This window comes from Apium graveolens, chromosome 6 (assembly GCF_009905375.1).
Source record: "Apium graveolens cultivar Ventura chromosome 6, ASM990537v1, whole genome shotgun sequence".
Taxonomy (NCBI): Eukaryota; Viridiplantae; Streptophyta; class Magnoliopsida; order Apiales; family Apiaceae; genus Apium; species Apium graveolens.
Window position 1 is genome coordinate 83,294,024 of NC_133652.1, and position 14,395 is coordinate 83,308,418.

At 39.8% G+C, this 14,395-nt stretch overlaps 2 non-coding genes across 2 annotated transcripts; both read left to right on the forward strand.

The window, feature by feature from the left end:
• Positions 1-1,151: 1,151 nt before the first annotated feature.
• On the forward strand, positions 1,152-1,258 carry LOC141669374 (small nucleolar RNA R71). The gene has a single exon (XR_012553660.1). It is a non-coding gene; the product is annotated as a small nucleolar RNA R71 (small nucleolar RNA).
• A 12,720-nt stretch (positions 1,259-13,978) lies between these two features.
• On the forward strand, positions 13,979-14,085 carry LOC141669572 (small nucleolar RNA R71). The gene has a single exon (XR_012553845.1). It is a non-coding gene; the product is annotated as a small nucleolar RNA R71 (small nucleolar RNA).
• Positions 14,086-14,395: the final 310 nt, after the last annotated feature.

Below are 14,395 nucleotides of genomic sequence, written 5' to 3' on the forward strand. Positions count from 1 at the left end.
ACTTTTGCTGCAGAACAGCGCTGCATTCTTCCGTGAGTGCAACGGTTTCAAGGTCATCCAGTTTCACCTTCCTTGAAAGAATAGTCTTCATAAACTTCGCATAACTAGGCATTTGTTCCAGAGCCTCAGCGAAAGGTATATTGATGTGAAGTTTCTTGAACACCTCCAAAAACTTCCCGAACTGTCTATCCAGCTTTTGTTGCTGCAATCTCTTAGGAAAAGGTGGTGGAGGATAGAGCTGTTTCTCCCCTGTATTAGCCTCAGGCAGAGTGTGTTCAACAGTAGTCTTCCTTGGTTCCGCCGCTTTCTCCTTTTGCTTAGATTCTTCATCTCTAACTTCAGCTTCGACTTCTTTTGCCTTTTCAGCATCAGCTACTTTTCTAGACCTTAAGGTAATAGCCTTGACTTGCTCTTTGGCTTCCTTCCTGCCTGATACTTCCGTGTCACTGAGAAGAGTACCAGGTTGACGATTGAGCACTGTATTGGCTAATTGACCGATTTGATTTTCCAAGGTCTTGATAGAAACCGCCTGACTCTTGCACAACAGCTTAAGTTCCTCAAAATCAGCACTAGTAGGTGCAGCTGCACTTCCCTGTTGAGAATATGATTGCCTTGTAGCATACTGCTGTGGTTGCTGGAATCCAGGTGGGTTAAACTGTTTACTTACTCCTTGCTGATATGGTGGCTGAATAGCATTCTGATTATTCCCCCAGCTGAAATTTGGATGATTTCTGTTGTTAGAATGATAAGTCGCTGGCACAGGCTGCTGTTGTCGCTGATAATTATTCACATACTGAACAGATTCAGTGACAAGAGAACACTGATCCGTAGCATGAGAACCTGCACAAAGCTCACAAACCATAGCTATTTGATTAACTCCATACGTAGCCAGAGAATCAACCTTCATTGATAGCGCTTGGAGCTGGGCTGCAATAGCGGTGGCTGCATCAACTTCCAGAATACCTGCTACCTTTCCTGACGTCATCCTCTGAGTTGGGTTTTGATGCTCATTTGCAGCCATCGTCTCGATAAGATTATACGCCTCAGTATAGCTTTTAGCCCATAAGGCGCCTCCAGCTGCTGCATCAAGCATTGGCCGAGATTGGGCCCCCAAACCATTATAAAAACTAGTGATTACCATCCAATCCGGCATTCCATGATGTGGACATTTTCTCAACATTTCCTTGTAGCGTTCCCAAGCCTCGCACATAAATTCTGTAGGTTGCTGCGCAAATTGAGTAAGAGCACTCCTCATAGCAGCAGTCTTTGCCATTGGATAAAACTTCACCAGAAACTTTTGCGCAAGATCTTGCCACGTAGTGATTGACCCAGCTGGTTCAGAATGTAACCAGTCTTTAGCTTTATCCCTCAGTGAGAATGGGAAAAGCCTCAACTTGATAGCCTCATCAGTCACGCCATTATACTTAAAAGTGTTGCAGATCTCGACAAAATTCCTTATGTGCATGTTGGGGTCTTCAGTTGCCGCTCCTCCAAAAGAAACAGAATTCTGCACCATCTGAATAGTGCCCGGCTTGATCTCAAAGGTGTTAGCTTGAATAGCCGGATGAAGGATGCTTGACTGAATGTCATCAATTTTAGGCCGAGAAAAATCCATAAGAGCTGGATCAGCTTGAACAATACGATCTCCCATGTTTACTGGTTCTTTCTGCTCAGTTCCTGAATCCGAATCCTCAAAATCTAACTTCTCCGGTGTATCAAGAACTTCATCTTTCTCCTCAGCTGTATCTAAGGTCCTCTTGCGAGCACGAGAACGAGTTTGCATAAACGTTTGCTAAAGTACCTGTAACACAACCGAAAAGAGTAATTAACTACTACGTCCTAATCACTGAGTCCTAATGACCAATGATGGTAAGTACATAAACTAAACAAATACGCCGAGTCCCCGGCAGCGGCGCCAAAAACTTGTTAGGGCGAAATCACGCACTAATATTCACGCAAGTATACGCGTTCGCAAGTAATATAGAATACTTTCTAGTTCGTTCCCTCAGAGACTCAGACTAATTTATTGTCTAATTTAACTCACTCACCAATGTATGACTACTTCTCAATGTTAAGATAATAACACTTAAAATTGTTGATTAAATATTAACTATAATTAACTACTTAATTAACCACTTAACTAACACTTCAATTTATCAATAATAAAACACTCATGAGATCACAACTTCATTATTACTTCCTTCTATAACCATTGTTATTACCTTTAGCATGTGACAGTGATGATATTAATCGAATAACACGAAACTGATAAAAGCCAACTTTCATTGTACTAATACCATTCTACCAAACATCCACAATTAAGATAGAAGTTGAATAGTCATCAATTATGTTGAGTTCCTATATGTCTACAGAAATTGACAACACAACGATTTAAGCACAAGTTATTCCTTTTTGATTAAATAGGGCAAATAAAACTGTTAGAGTTACCCACTAATCATGCACAGCGTACATGAACCTATGCTAGCATGGCAAGTTCTAAATCTCAAGATCCACCGTCGCTTCACAAGAGATTAACACCCTATCTTATATGTTCGCGACGCACATAAGACGAATACGCACAACCAATACTAGATATCATGCAATCATCACATACTAAAGTATTAAACAATTAACTAAAGAATTCCATAATAAATCCGTCGCAACCTCATGATCACGATTAGCCCATAATAGAACTTATCGCCATCATGGGTTCATATGAAATCATGATAAACAAACAAAAGAAAATAATAACTAACTGATTATATTAAAACAGAGTACGTCACAAGAGTAAATAAGTCAAAGCAAGAAAACTAGCATCCAACGTTACAACGAAACAAGAATCACAAGAATATATGCTTCATCTTCGCTGCTGTGTGCTAAATCGGTCTTCTTCCTTATCTCCTTCGCTTCTTGCAAAACACAATCTAAAACATAATCTCCTCTTAATACTCTATGAAAAACGTCTCAAATCTACCTATATAATAGTCTCATAAAACTCAGATTACATAGAAGTTGGAAGCCAAACAGAAGTAGAAGTCTAAAATAATATATCTTTTTCCCCGACCCTGCGCGGCCGCTCAGCATTTCTGCGCGGGCGCGCAAGGCTGCTGCGCGGCCGCTCAGCATTGCTGCGCGGGCGCGCAGGACCCTACTGGAAAATTTCCAGGTTTGCTCCGCTTCTTCGCCGTAATCTGCCCGTTCTTTTCCTCTCTCAATGGTGAACACATGCCAAGGCTTATTCTTGATGATTCCTCCTCCGAAATGCAACTAATACCCTGAAATGCATAAACACTAGAAAAACGCATCAAATACACAAAATACTTGATTTCAAGACACCAATTTAAGCCATTTTAAGACGTTCTAAGTGGTATAAAATGCCACTTATCACACCCCCAAACTTAAATCGATGCTTGTCCTCAAGCGTCACAGACTCAAAAACAAATAAAAATATGCATGAATGCAATCTATATGAAAATGCAACGATCCCCCTTACTACAATTAACCAACCAAATTGCCACGTCTCAACGAATGCAGTTAGACACTAAAGATCAATAAACTCATGCAAACGGACATACCGCCAGAAACGTGGTGTGTGCAAATGCTTAACAGATATGCTTTGGAACTAGACCAATTACTATGACTAGACTATCCTCAAGGCAATCCTACGATTATACAAAGAATAAAAATTCTAGGCACAAAGTGATATACAATACTACAAGAACTCTGGAGCTTACTACGGAATCGTGCTTTTTATTTACAACTCAAATGCTTATTTGACCGTGCAATGAGTGAGGTCCACAAAAGACTTATACAATGGTATCCATGTAACGAGCGTTACGTTAGCGGATCCCAGACTCTAAAAGCCTTAGGTCACTAGGCACAAAGTCCCCTAAGAACTTAATAACTCGAATACCAAAGATCCCACTCTTGATCAATTATGCAAATTTTTTTTTTTTTTAATAACTCTGAGCAAGTGCGTTTCGCTCCATCTTGCTCAACCCTAGACTACTCGCATAACATGCGAGCCGGCTACTAGCCATTTGACGCCTAGCCACAACTAGCAACAAATTCTATTTTTACTCCATTTTTTTTCTTTTTCATGCCTTTACCACTAAGAACCTATTATCAAATTCTAAGCATAATAAATAGATTATCCTCGAAAATAATCAAATCATAACAACAATCTAGTCCTTAAGCATTCTCTAAGACTTAGTGACAATACAAGTGCTTCTAGCATGCATATCAACCTACACAACTTAATATCACTTTAATGCTATCACTACACTCGCATCAAATCTACCTATATAATAGTCCCATAAAACTCAGATTACATAGAAGTTGGAAGCCAAACAGAAGTAGAAGTCTAAAATAATATATCTTTTTCCCCGACCCTGCGCGACCGCTCAGCATTTCTGCGCGGGCGCGCAAGGCTGCTGCGCGGCCGCTCAGCATTGCTGCGCGGGTGCGCAGGACCCTACTGGAAAATTTCCAGGTTTGCTCCGCTTCTTCGCCGTAATCTTCCCGTTCTTTTCCTCTCTCAATTGTGAACACATGCCAAGGCTTATTCTTGATGATTCCTCCTCCGAAATGCAACTAATACCCTGAAATGCATAAACACTAGAAAAACGCATCAAATACACAAAATACTTGATTTCAAGACACCAATTTAAGCCATTTTAAGACGTTCTAAGTGGTATAAAATGCCACTTATCACTTTCTCCTAGACTTCATTCCTCCTGCATCTTTAGACTTAGGTAACTTTGAGTCAACCTTGATCTTAGATGTAGTTGGTTGAGGTGTAGGGTTAGTCACAGAATCATTTAGCACATTTGGAATTTGATAAGGCATGGATTGTGCAAGCATGTTATTCCATATTGGCATATTGTATGGCATTTGATGCATACTAAATGCAGCAAGATAAGGATTGTTAAAATATGGCATGTTTGCAAAATGTGCATAAGGATTCTGTTGAGACATAACAGGCATAGCATGCAGAGGTGATGCAGACATATTAGGCATGGAAGAGGGCACATGTATGGGAGTTTTCTTAATAGATTTGCAATTAGCAGATAGATGATTAACACTACTACAATGCACACAGCTTTTTCTAGGAGCATACTTATCAGGTGTGTAATTGTTATGTTTGTTAACCCCTACCTTCCCATTTCTATTAGATTTCCTTTTAGTTTCCTTTTTATCCTCAACCACTTTGAGCCTATTCTTTAACTGTTCTAAGGTCATGTGTCCTATATTCACCTTACTGAAATCTTTGGATGTGCTTGCTTCTTCTTTGACAAAGTTCTTGGAAGTTGAACCAAACTTTTTGTTGAGTTTCTTTAGATTTTCACTTTTAGAAACATCTGCCTGTTTTAATTGAGGAACCTTCAACGGATGCTCCTTTTCTTCCTTCAACGGATAACTTTCATCATCCATTGATTCCACATCCGTTGACAGCCCATCAATTAATTCCAGTTTCTTTTTGTTTTTATCCCAGGCAGTCTCACAGAATGATTCAATTCCTTGGACCTTGGAAATTTGAGCACTAACATCCCTAGATGTCTTCCAGGCTTTAATCACCTCTTGCTCTCTCTCTAATTGATTGGAAAGTATTTCTACTTTCTTAACAGATTCAGCTAGTTCATTTTCAACAGATATACAATGTAGCTTAGTTTTCTCTAGGTCAATCAACTTATCTTCTAACACAGCATTTCTATTACTTAAAAACAGATTGTTCTCTTTAATCCTACTATTTTCTTTAGCAAGAGATTTAAGAGACACACGCAAATGATACAATTCAGTAGACATGTCATTAAAAGCATCATTGCACTCTTCTTTAGTAAGCTGTGTTAAATCAGTAGTGATTACCTGGTTGCTTGATGAACTAACTTCATTTTCCTCAGAATCAGCCATGAGAGCCAAGTTGACATATTCCACATCTTCATCCTCTTCTTCTCCATCAGCTGCCCAGTCTTTTTCTTGAGTAATGAAAGCCCTCTCCTTTTGCTTGAGTAGATCAAAATATTTCTTTTTGTAATCTACTTGGTCAAATTTCTTCTTTTCAGAAGTTGGCTTTCTGCACTCACTTGCAAAGTGTCCACTTATACCACAATTGAAACACTTGAATTTGGATTTGTCCACCATGTTCTTATGAGGTTTAGTGGCTCTAGTGTTTTTCCTAAATTTCATCTTTGCAAATCTTCTGGACAGAAATGCAAGATGCTCATCAATACCATCAGAGTCATCTTGGCTGGAGTTGTCTTCATTCTCAGCAACTTGCTCCTTACCCTTGCTTGATTCTGATTTGCTTGTGCCATCTTTGGAGTTTGATGAAGATCTCACAGTTTCTTGTCTACATTCTTTTTCATTTTCAGCTACCAAGGCAACTGAACCTCCTTTCTTTCTTCCCTTCTCCAATACCTCATCCTGTTCCAGCTCTAGTTCATAAGTCTTCAAGATTCCATATAATCTTTCAAGAGTGAAGTCCTTATAATCTTGAGAGTTTCTCAAGGAGACAGTCATGGGTTTCCATTCCTTTGGCAAGGATCTTAAAAATTTAAGATTTGAATCCTTCACCTGGTACACTCTACCATACAGCTTCAGTCCATTCAACAGCTTTTGGAATCTATTGAATGTGTCATTTAAAGATTCATTTTCTTCAAAATGAAAATACTCATACTGTTGAATGAGAAGCTGCATTTTGTTTTCTTTTACTTGTTCTGTACCTTCACACAGTAGCTGAACTGTGTCCCAAACCTCTTTGGCAGTTGTGCAATTTATCACATTATCAAACATATCCTTGTCAAGACCATTAAACAAAATGTTCATAGCCTTCTTATCCTTGTGGACTTCTTCTGTGTCTTCCATTGTCCATTCTGCTCTAGGTTTTAGAATGGATTGACCAACAGCAATTGTGGCCGTAGCAACTGTGGCTACTTTGTGGGGAATGTGAGGACCATTCTCAATCCAGTTTACATAACCTTCATCTTGGGAGAGTAGATGAAGGTGCATTTTCACCTTCCAATGGTGATAACTGTCTTTGTCAAGAACTGGGATTTTTACTCCAATATCCTTCTTACTCATCTTTGTTAGTTTCCAAGATCTTTAAACTCTTTGTGTGTCAAGAGCTTGCTCTGATACCAATTGTTATTCCTAGTGGACTAACAATGAGATTTACAGAAGGGGGGTTGAATGTAAATCTCAAAACTTTTTCAAGTTTTGAGCAGTTTTAAAGGCTTTGTGTTCAAGATAAACAAGTGTGTGAATTGCTTTAAGCTCATACAGACAGATATATATTCAAGCACTAATGTAAAGAACACAACAGACCTTAAAATCTTTTCTGGTGGATTGTTGTTCCACCAGAGATGGTATTTCAGAAAATCTGTGATTCTAGATGTTGATCACAGTTGCGTCCTAGTACAAACTAGATAATTTTTCTCTCAAGATTTTTCTAAACAGCACTGGAAAAATTCTTATCTAATTACTAGCTGCTGCTTGGTTTTTATATCACCAAGTGTACAAGTGAAGACAAAGATAAAAATACAATCATAAAAATAAGTTCTCCACTTGTTTCTTCTCCATTTCACTCAAGTACTTTGTTGACTATTGCCTCTTTGTACTAGAGTAGAACGGCTGCTTTTTCTGATGTTCCTGAAATTAGGCTTCCACATTTCAGTTATCTCTGTCAACCCATGTGCCTCTGTCTGCTGTTACAACTACCACTTATCAACTGCTATTTAACAGAACATCCGTTGAAGCCTTCATCCGTTGATGGCTTTATCCGTTGATGTGTTAGCAGTTGAAGCTCTATCCGTTGAAGCTTTGTTTCTCATCCGTTGAAGCTTTGTTTCTCATCCGTTGAAGGTCTTTAAGATATCCGTTGATACCACTTCATTTATACAAAATTACAAGGCATGAAATATTTACAATTGGCCTTCCTATTTGCATATCTTCTAGTAGTCAACATGACTTATATTTTCTCTCAACTTCTAAGAATTATATCTTAAATACAGAGACTGAAATGTGCTACAACACTAGACTTATTTCTAAGAAAAGCTGCACCATCAACGGATAGCCAAAGTGGTCTTATCCGTTGAGGCTACAAACACTAAACTTCTACTTAAGTGTTTTGTTAAACATATCATCAAAATAATGCACATATATTCCTAACACTCCTCATTCAGAATCCCCCACAACAACCTGGCTCTCTCAACTATAACCTCATGTGCATGCGAAAAAGGAAGAATATTAGCACAAATAAATACATTCCAAGCACGAGCATACATGTTCATTGTGACAGCAGGGAAAGATAAATAATCGTTGGATCCCCTCTTAAACTTCCACATCGTGCCCGGCTGACAGAGAGTAGCAATAATCAAGTCTGAGTAAAAATCCTCAGGGGCCTTTTCATTCCAATTCTCCTCCTGTGGTTTCCTTTGTCGCTGCCCAATAACCCAGCGAATCGCCTCGGGCTGATAATCAACAGTAAGCCCACGAATAACAGAAAACCCATTATTGTCGGCCTTAGTGTTTGCATAGAACTCGTGAACAACACTCATCGGTACAGCCTCGGGTGACTTGCAGAAAGTCATCCATCCCTTCTCTGCAATCATCGGTAACAACTCACCATCCCTCCCTGATGGCAAGAACCCCATCTTCTTCATAATCGGCTTAGTTAACAGCTTAGCATACTCTTCTTTAACAGTCCTATCCAATAATCGGGGCCTCGTAACAGTGCTCCTCGATGAATCAGTAGCAGTCGGATTGGTGTTGCTGCTACCCATAGTTCTCGATCTCTTTGGTGCCATGAAAACTGAAAATAAGGGCTTGAGAGTTTATGTTTGGTGTGTAGGAGAGAGTTTGAGAGTTGAAAGTATATGAGATGTGTAATATGAGGTTGTATGTATATATAGGGTAGGCTTAGGGTTAATAATTAATTTGGAGTGGGATTGTGGCTAATTTTTAGGAAGAAAATCATGGGTAATGGGGATTATGGGCTGTGGTTTTTTTTACTATTTTTTATAGCCTGAAAATAAATTTTTCAAAAATCAGGTCTGCAGGCGGTCGCTGGCACCACCAGGTGGGCGCCTGCCTGCCTGCTAGGTCTCTGGAAAAAAAAATTCCTGCCACATTTTTCTGATTTTTTTGGGTTTTTGAATAAAATACTAAATTCTAAGGGTTCCTATGGTCTCATATCTTGGGTTGCCTCCCAAAAAGCGCTTCTTTTACGTCATTAGCTTGACAATGCAATTAAGTTGACAATAAAACGGCACTAACCACTTCACTGTTTGTCGTATCCCCATAATAGTGCTTCAATATCTGACCATTTACTTTGAATGCTATGCCCGGATCTTCCTCAAAAATCTCCACCGCTCCATGTGGAAACACAGTTTTGACGATGAATGGTCCAGACCACCTTGATTTCAACTTTCCAGGAAAAAGTCAGAGACAAGAGTTGAATTGAAGAACTTGTTGCCCCGACACAAATGACTTAGGAGATAGCTTCCTGTCATGCCACCTTTTTACTTTTTCCTTGTACATTTTGTTGTTTTCGTATGCTTGAAGTCGAAATTCATCAAGTTCATTTAACTGAAGCATTCGCTTCTTCCCAGCTGCATCTAGATCAACGTTTAACTTCTTCAATGCCCAATAAGCCTTATGTTTAAGCTCCGCAGGTAAATGACATCCCTTACCATAGACAAGTTGAAACGAGGACATCCCAAGTGGAGTCTTGTATGTTGTTCTATAAGCCCAAACAGCTTCATCGAGCTTCAAAGACCAATCTTTCCTTGATGGACAAATGACTTTCTCTAGAATGCGCTTGATCTCTCTATTCGACACTTCAGCTTGACCATTAGTTTGCGGATGATAGGCAGTGGCAATGCGATGATTCACATTATAGCGTTGCATCATAGAAGTGAACTTACGATTGCAGAAATGCGACCCTTCATCACTTATGATAACTCGTGGCATTCCAAATCTTGTGAATATTTGCTTATGAAGAAAATTCAGCACTACCTTTGCATCATTAGTCGGTAGAGCCTTGACTTCTATCCATTTCGAGACATAATCGACTGTCAGTAAGATGTACTGATTATTGCAGGACGAGATAAATGGTCCCATGAAATCGATTCCTTGAACATCGAAGACCTAAACTTTAAGCATCACATTTAAAGGCATCTCATCCTTTCTGGTAAGATTCCCAACTCTTTGGCAATGATCACACCTTAAAATGAACTGATGTGCATCCTTAAACAACGTAGGCCATAAAAAACCTGCTTGAAGAATATCAGCTGTTGTCTTTTCACCACCATAATGTCCACCATAAACTGTGGAATGACAGTCTCGTAATATCCCCTCTGTCTCACAGAATGTGATACATCTCCTGATGATCTGGTCAGCTCCTTGTCTAAACAAATATGGTTCATCCCACATGTACCACTTCACCTCATGCAAAAACTTTTTTTTGAGCCGCATTCATATTAGGAGGCATTATATTGCTAACAAGATAGTTCACAATGTCTGCGAACCATGGCTCTTCCTCTTGAATTGCGAACAACTGTTCATCCGGAAAAGATTCGTTGATCAATATCTTATCATGTGAAGTAGAATGAGGATTCTCCAATCTAGAGAGATGGTCAGCTACTTGATTTTCCGTACCTTTTCGATCCTTGATCTCTAACTCAAATTCCTGTAGCAAGAGCACCCAACGAATAAGTCTAGGCTTCGAATCCTTCTTTGAGACTAGATAGTGGATGGCAGCATGATCAGTAAACATTGTCACCTTTGTCCCAAGTAGATAAGATCGAAATTTTTCAAAACCAAAAATTATTTTCAAGAGCTCCTTCTCAATAGTGGTGTAGTTCAGTTGAGCTCTATTTAGTATCTTACTAGCATAGTAGACCACATGAAAGATATTAGACTTTTGCTGCCCAAGAACTGCTCCCACTGCATAATCACTTGCATCACACATCATCTCAAAAGTTTCTCTCCAATCAGGTGCCGTAATAACTGGTGTAGTGATCAAACGTTTCTTGAGAATCTCGAATGTTGTCAAGCATTCATCATCAAATTTGAAGGGCACATCTTTCTCGAGCAAGTTGCACAATGGCTTAGATATCTTAGAGAAGTCCTTGATGAAACGCCAATAAAAACTCGTATGACCAAGAAAACTACGGATTCCTTTCACAAAAAATAGGTGGCGGAAGATTTTCAATGACTCCCACCTTGGCTTTATCCACCTCAAGACCCTTACTAGAGACATTATGCCCAAGAATGATGCCTTGTTGCACCATGAAGTGACATTTTTCCCAATTGAGCACCAGATTGGTTTCCATACACCTTTTGAGCACCAAACGGAGATTATTCAAGCATTCATCATAACAATGTCCAAAGACGGAGAAGTTGTCCATGAACACTTCGACATTATTTCCAATCATATCAGAGAATATAGCCATCATGCATCTCTGAAAAGTGGCAGGTGCACCATATAAGCCAAAAGAAACTCTACGGAAAGCAAACGTGCCGAATGGACAAGTGAAAGTAGTTTTCTCTTAATCTTCTAGTGCAATGCAAATCTGATTGTATCCCGAATAGCCATCCAGAAGACAATAATACTCATGTCCAGCCAACCTATCAAGCATTTGATCAATAAATAGAAGAGGGGAGTGATCCTTCCTTGTGGCTTTATTCAACTTTCTGTAGTCCATGCATACCCTCCATCATGTGACTATTCGAGTGGGGATGAGCTCGTTCTTCTCATTTGCTACCACAGTAATACCTCATTTCTTAGGTACACATTGCATGTGGCTCACCCAAGAACTATCAAAAATAGGATATATAATTACTGCATCTAGCCACTTTAGAATATCTTTCTTCACCACTTCTTTCATAATAGGATTAAGCCTTCGTTGTTGCTCAACCGTTGGCTTACTACCTTCCCCTAGCAGAATTTTATGCATGCAATACGAAGGGCTGATCCCTTTTATATCTTCTATAGTCCATCCGATGGCCGATTTGAATTTTCTCAAAATCCTCAAGAGTTTGTCCTCATCACTACCTTAAAGGTCAGATGCAATAATAACAGGCAAAGTAGATGCATCACCTAAAAAAGCATACCTCAAGTGTTCAGGCAATGGTTTAAGCTCCAAAGTAGGTACTTCCTCAATAGATGGTTTGAGCTTTCCCTCAGCATTTTTGAGATCAGTATTACCAACAGATTCAAATGGCATGTCTAGCTTACATTTCCAAGGAGAAGCATTTAGATATTATAACTGCTCATTTCCTTCCTCATCATCACTGTCAAATTCCCCCAATAAGGCTTTTTCTAAGGCATCAGACCTTAGCACATGATCAAGTTCTGAAGTAACTGCAGAATCAATCAAATCCACCTTGAAGCACTTCTCATCTTCTGTAGGGAATTTCATTGCATTGAACACATTGAATGTCACATCCTAATCTTGCACCCTCATAGTAAGTTCACCTTTTTGCACATCTATCAAGGTACGACCTGAGCCAAGAAAGGTCTTCCCAAGATTATGGGAATCTTCTTATCTTCCTCGAAATCCAGAATGACAAAGTCTGCAGGAAAGATGAGCTTGTCCACCTTTACTAGCACGTCCTCCGTGATGCCTCGTGGGTATGTAATAGAATGATCAGCCAATTGTAGAGACATGTAGGTGGGCTTCAGATCAGGAAAATTCAGCTTTTTGAAGATAGACAACGGCATCAGATTGATGCTTGCTCCCAAATCACAAAGGCACTTGTCGAATGACAACTTGCCAATGGTGCAAGGAATGGTGAAGCTACCTAGATCATTAAGCTTTGGAGGTAACTTTTGTTGCAGCACGACACTGCACTCTTCCGTTAGAGCAACGATATCAAGATCATCCAGTTTCACCTTCCTTGAAAGAATACCTTTCATGAATTTTGCATAACTAGGCATTTGCTCCAGAGCCTCAGCGAAAGGTATGTTGATGTGAAGTTTCTTGAACACCTCCAGAAACATACCAAATTGCTTGTCCAGCTTTTTTTTTTGCAATCTCTTAGGAAAAGGTGGTCGAGGATAGAGCTATTTCTCCCATGTATTACCCTCAGGCAGAGTGTGTTTAACAATAGTCTTTCTTAGTTCCCCCTCTTTATACTTTTGCTTTTCATCTTCATCTACAACTTTAGCTTCTCCATCTTTTGCTTTTTCAGCATCAACAACTATTCCAGACCTTAAGATGACAGCTTTGACTTGCTCCTTATCTTCCTTCCTGCCTGGCACTTCAGTATAGCTGTGAAGTGTGCCAGGTTGACGATTGAGCAAGGCATTGGCTATTTGTCCAATTTGATTTTCTAAGGTCTTGATAGAAACAGCCTGACTTTTACACAACAGTTTTAACTCCTCAAACTCAGCACTAGAAGGTGGAGCAACACCTCCTTGTTGAGGATATGATTGCCTTTGAGCATATTGCTGAGGTTGCTGGAATCCAGGTGGATTAAACTGTTTACTTGCAGCTTGCTGATATGGTTGCTGAACAGCATTCTGATTATTGCTCCAGCTGAAATTGGGAAGATTTCTGTTATTAGGATGATAAGTAGCGGGCATAGGCTGCTGCAATCTCTGTAAATTATTCACATACTGAACAGATTCATTAACAAGAAAACAATGATCTGTAGCATGAGAGCCTGCACAAAGCTCACAGACAATAGCTATTTGATTGACTCCATAGTTGGCTAAAGAATCGACCTTCATAGACAGCGCTTGGAGCTGTGTTACAATAGCTGTACTACATCAACTTCCAGAATACCTTCTAACTTCCCAGGCATCATCCCTTGAGTTGGGTTTTGATACTCGTTTGCAGCCATAATTTCAAATAGATTATAGGCTTCAGTATAGCTTTTGGCCCATAAAGCGCCTCCAGAAGCTGCATCGAGCATGGGCCTAGATTGGGCCCCCAAACCATTATAGAACCCAGTGATCACCATCCAGTCAGGCATACCATGATGTGGACACTTTCTCAACATCTCCTTGTAGCACTCCCAAGCTTCGCACATAGATTCCCCTTGTTGCTGCGCAAACTGAGTAAGAGCACTCCTCATAGCTGCAGTCTTGGCCATTGGATAGAACTTCACTAGAAACTTTTACGCGAGATCTTCCCAAGTAGTGATGGATCCAGCTGGTAAAGAATGTAACTAGTCCTTAGCTTTGTCCCTCAGAGAGAATGGGAAAAGCCTCAGCTTGATAGCCTCATTAGTAACACCATTATATTTGAAAGTACTACAGATCTCGACAAAATTCCTGATATGCATGTTGGGATCTTCAGTCGCAGCACCTCCGAAAGAAACAGAATTCTGCACCATCTGAATAGTGCAAGGCTTGATTTCGAAAGTATTGCCTGAATAGCTGGATGAA